Source organism: Carassius auratus, chromosome 1 (assembly GCF_003368295.1).
Source record: "Carassius auratus strain Wakin chromosome 1, ASM336829v1, whole genome shotgun sequence".
NCBI lineage: Eukaryota > Metazoa > Chordata > Actinopteri > Cypriniformes > Cyprinidae > Carassius > Carassius auratus.
In genome coordinates this window covers 20,865,284-20,871,283 of record NC_039243.1, presented here as the reverse complement: position 1 = coordinate 20,871,283, position 6,000 = coordinate 20,865,284, and positions in this window count along the sequence as shown.

The following is a 6,000-nucleotide window of genomic DNA, read 5'->3' as shown; positions in this document are numbered from 1 at the left end:
CTCCAGTTCTGGAGACTTAAAGGGATAGTGTCAACAACAACAAAAAATAATAATAAATAAATAAATAAATAAATAAATAAATAAATAAATAAATAAAAATGCTGAAAACTGACTCACCCTCAGACCTTAGATGAGTCTGTTTCTTCATCTGAACAGATTTGGAGAAATTTAGCATTGCATCACTTGTTTACCAATGGGTCCTCTGCAGTGAATGGGTGCCATCAGAATGAGAGTCCAAACAGCTGATAAAATCATCACAGTAATCCACATTTTTTAAGTGAAAGTGTGTGTGTTTGTAAGACTTTCACTGCAGTATAAAGTCAACATATAATACCATACATTTCTCTCTTTTAATAAGAACAAATAAATTCTTCAGAAAACAATGATGTCCCCGCTCAATACAGCATTTTAATTTGTCTTATCCCAGGATCTGGGTGGGTTGTTTTTGACATTATAATTCTAAAGTAGCCTTTGTCATGCCAAATGTTTCAAAAACAACTACAGACAGAAATAAAGCTGTGACTGCATCAGGATCCCAAATTTCTCCCAGATTACTACTTATTTAAGTTACTACATTCTACATTTTTATGTATTTATATTTTAATTTTTGTCTAAAAACCACAGAAAGGGCAAAATAACATTTAAGTTTTATTATTTATATTAATTACAGCTACAAAAATACAGAAAAAAAAAAACAGGATTATTGGGAAATATGTTTTACAATTACAGTACAGAATGTAACTTGAAAGGCTATTCTGCAGGTATATTAGTATTGAAAGCCAACAATACATTGTATGGGTCGATATAATTGATTTTTATTTTATGGCAGAAATCATTAGAATATTAGGTAAAGATCTAACTAATAATAAAATAAATAAATACCATTAGTAATATGCGTTGCTAAGGACTTCATTTGTACAAGTTTTATCTTGGCCAAATATTATTATATTATAACAAACAATGCATCAATGGAAAGCATATTTATTCAGCTTTCAGATTTTACATGATTCTGAATAAAAAAAAAAAAAAAATGAGGTAAGTTACAGAGTGGTTTAGGGCTGTGAGTGATCAATAAGAAACTTGACATGATGTAGCCAACTAGGACATCTTGGATCATGTTGAGTGGGCGCGTAAGCTTGAAGCTTCTGGCTTGCGTTTATTGCGTAATAGACATGCACAAGCCTTAGATGTGTCATTTTATTCTTGTGTGTGGGGATTTTTGAACCATGTCATGTGTCCATCATGTTTGCAGGCCCTTAGCCCAATCACACTGCAACTCAAACCATTACTCAGACACATCCCCCGTCTGTCTCACTGCCACCTGTCAAATGGTATTCATCTCAAGCACACTACATGACAAAGCATGTCATCCCAGCTGCATCGCAATGACATCAGCAGGTCATGTCAGTGAGGATTTAATGCACTTTTATTGTACGTTGTATGATGTCAAAAAATTTACCCTTGAAGGTATAGTTTTTTTAACACTATATGCCATTTCGACTCCATATACTATTTTCTTCAACAGAAAAGGCAGACATGAACGTGAAGTGAGGAAGAAATCAGTTTAAATTCAAGTGGTTTTCATGAGCAGTTTCACAAGAACAGTTTATTGAATGCTGTCCCCTCTTGTTCCACTCTTTAAAGTCAATCACGGACATGTGTCAGTGTGAAGATCCTTACACCTTCCTGAGAGCTCTGTACAAAAATTGAAAATTGTTTGACTGGTGTTGGAAGGATGAATCTAAATGGATAGCGAGAAGCCTTGTGAGTGCAGTCTGACAATGGTTTTAAGGCTTTACCGCTTGCCATTTGTCATAATTCCTTTGGACAAGGTAAGTGCATTCCTTGAGTGGTGGAAAGAAGGTAAATAAAAGCTGAAAAAAATACATTTATTTATTTTTATCAGGTCACACTGAAAGTGCCAGGATAAAGCTTGCAGTGCAGATTAGTAGCCTCTCAAAACCAATAAAGGACAGTCCTGTGCTTGAACTTCCATTGACAACTTGTTTTCCTTTGCCAATTTCTCACTGGCAAGTGAGCTAGAAACTTACCATAAAAGCTACAGTATTGGAAAATAATAAATAAATGCCATAGTTCAGCAGAAATGAAACGATACAGAATTTATGAACAGGTCTGAATATCATCATTCTCTCTAGCGTGCTCAGTTCTTGTAATATATCACATGTGACAGGTGTAACGCATTTTTTTGTTAACATTCTGGACAGTCATCGATGAAAATGGCATAGAGATTTTTTTCAAGACGTGATCTTGATTCTGCGAAGCTTTGTTTTGTTTTCTAATCTAGTTCTGTTTTACAGTATATTTCAAATTGTTGAATTGTCTGCTGTTTGCAAAGATACATCAAATGATAATAAAATTAAATAAATAAACATGTGGCAATATCCTTGTTGCTACTCAGCTAACAGGGCCATTCATCCAAAGTCCTCTGGTCCACTCCATAGGTTTCATTTTATTTTTGTTTTTATTTTTTTAAACGTTACTACTTGTCTCACAGAACATTTAAAAGTATGCTGTTTCACATGAATATTTGCATGACCAAAATGTTTCTAAAATATATATATTTTTTTAAAACTGGATGTTAAGACAACATTCAGAAAGAAAAAATTTAGAACTTCATGGTAATGTTACCAAAAAGTTTATATATATTATATTATATATTATTATATTATTTTTTTTTTGTATTTATTTATTTTTTTTTTGTATTTTTTTTTCTGTGCAGAGTACCCAGTAACAGGGTACAAGCTTATCTAAAATTTACTAACAAACATTTCTGGATACAAACTAGTAATGTTTATGTTAAGTCGACTGAATAATTTATCACATGACAGTGCCCCCCCCCCCACCCCTTCTTTCTATCTTCCTCAGATTGTCCCCCCAATCCACAGCCTTTGTACTTACTGTAATGTAAGTACTATTTGTGAAATATTTTGGGTCCATGAGACTGACAGAAGAGACATTCATCAATAAAAAAGAAAATTGTTTCTTCAAAATGTGTGCGAAGACAATACATTTTATTGAACACTGTAAATAGGTTAAAAATGATTAAATGCTATATGTGATTATTAAGATAAAATAGGATTGTGACAGAGCTTCCTTTTTTGTTACTGTGATGTTCATTTTTGCTTTATCATCACTTTAAATGACTTCAGTAATCTGCAGCATGTACTGTGGCCTAAAATTGCATTTTAGTGAGGAATAATATCATTGATGGACTATATTTTCAAACACTTTTTCCATAAATAAAGACGACACTGGGCTTCATTCATGAAAGATGAGCAGAATTAATTTTAGTGTACATCAGTTATAAATCAATTGTTATTGAAATATATATGTTAGTTTATGAAAGGATGGTTTTTAATAATGATAAAATAAAATGTCTTGCCTATTATACACGAATGAGGCCTAATATCGCCTTAAAAGTATCCCTTGTTGCATTTTCAAATGCATTGTAATTGAATTCTGCAGATTTTCAACACTAGACTGGCTACAATCATAGACTGACTTTAATTAAAGAGTTTTACAGTAGAAATGTAATGGATGAGAACAGGGAAGTGATTTTCACAGTCATTTTGAGGGGCAGTGGCTGAAGTTGCTCAGCCATATATATATGTGTATATATAGGAGTGAGGTGGGGGGGGGGGGGGGTGATGAGCAAAGTAATGCATAAACGATTAGATCTACTTTTTTCATATAAATTCAGTTTAACATTCAAGTGTGACACACAGTGGAGACTTATCTCCAGCACTAACCTCCCTTTATCCCCATAAACGTAAAGATATCACATAAAGCGGTACAGCAGTCACAGGCTGTCAGGTAAACTAAGACCAAAGGGCAGAGTTCACGGCTAAAGAGATTTTGTGATTTACTCTGCATATCAGTTTAAGTTATTCTTGGTAATTTCATAAATAAAAACACCTCTTTACATTCTGTATACTGCTGAGCATTTATTATTTCCAGGAATACCAAACACATCTGCAGGATTACATTAAGTTCATTTCTAAGACCTTTAACCTTTAACACTTTTACTGTCAGTTACTATGAATGCAGCGACATTCACTGTCAACGTTATGGAGCTTTTTAACACACAAACAAACAGAATTTGGTTCAAGTTTAAGGACAAACAAATGTAAAAAATATTGATACTGCAGGTGTTTTATCCATATTTTGCATTATGCATTGTGTAGTGTTGATGAAAATGATTTGAAATTATTTGCTTTTCTCCAGATTTATTTTAGTACAGTGCATGGCTATACAGATCTTGTCTTGCCTAGTTTTTTCAGCAAATAATTTAAATAACTATAGTTCAGGTCTATTCTTCACCTAAAGTTATTGTATGACTTCAGAAGAATTGTAATATAGTTCCCAGACCCTTTTACAGTATTTTATTTTATTTTATTTTATTTTACGCTTGGAAATCTCAGGTCACTTTCATTATTGTATACAAAACCGCAAAAGACCTTGTTTTAAAATAAAGAGTACAATAATAACTAGAAAAAAAAGTTTGTTGGGACAAACTTTAAGTTGGCTTGAGAAAGCCTGACCAGAAAGTTTGAAGAAGTTTAAAGAAGTTAGAAGTTTATAGTTTAAAGTTAGATTTATAGATTAGTTGAAAGAAAGAAAGATATATTAGTTAGAAAGAATGACAGATAGATTAGTTAGAAAGAATGATATAGATTAGCTCAAATGAAAGAATGATAGATAGATTAGTTTGACAGAAAGAATGCATGCGACTAACATGTTTCTAACACTAACACGATTAGCAAGTTACTAGCATGTTGTTAGCATGACTAGCATGTTGCTACCATGTTTGTAGTATGACTAGCAAGTTGCTAGCATGTTTCTAGCATGATTCGCATGCGAATAGCATGTTTTTAGCATGACTAGCATGTCGCTACCATGTTTCTAGCATGTTTATAGCATGATTAACATGCTGCTAGCATGTTGCTAGCATGTTTATAGTATGATTAACAAGTTACTAGTATGTGGTTAGCATGACTAGCATGTTGCTAGCATGTTGCTAGCATGACTAGCATGTGACTAGTATGTTGATAACATGATTAGCATGTTGCTAGGATGTTTCTAGCATGATTAACATGTTGCTAGCATGTTGTTAACATGTTTCTAGCATGATTAGCATGCAACTAGCATGTTGCTAGCATGTTTCTAGCATGATTAGCATTCCACCAACATGTTGCTAGCATGTTTCCAGCATGATTACCATGTTGCTAGCATGTTTCTAGCATGATTAGCATGTTTTTAGCATGTTGCTAGCATGTTTCTAGCATGATTACCATGCGACTATCATGTTGTTAGCATGATTTTAGCACGATTAGCATGTTGCGAGCATGTTTGTAGCATGATTAACATGTTTTTAGCATGTTGCTAGCATGTTTCTAGCATAATTATCATGCGACTAGCATGTTGTTAGCATGATTTTAGCATGATTAGCATGTTGCTAGCATGTTTCTTGCATGATTATCATGTTGCTAGCATGTCGCTAGCATGTTGCTAGCATGTTTGTAGCATGACTAGCATGCGACTAGCATGTATCTAGCATGATTAACATGTTGCTAGCATGTTTCTAGCATGAATAGTATGCGACTAGCATGTTGCTAGCATGATTTTACCATGATTAACATGTTGCTAGACTGTTTCTAGCATGATTAACATGTCGCTAGCATGTTGTTAACATGTTTCTAGCATGATTAGCATGCGACTAGCATGTCGCTAGCATTTTTCTAGCATGATTAGCATGTTTCTAGCATGACTAGCATGCGACTAGCATTTTGCTAGCATGATTTTAACATGATTAGTATGATGCTAGCATGTTTCTAGCATCATTAGCATTCGACTAGCGTGTTGCTAGCATGTTTCTAACATGATTAGTATGTTACTAGCATGTTGCTAGCATTTTTCTAACATGACTAGCATGCAACTAGCATGTTGCTAGCATGTTTCTAGCATGATTAGCATGTTGCT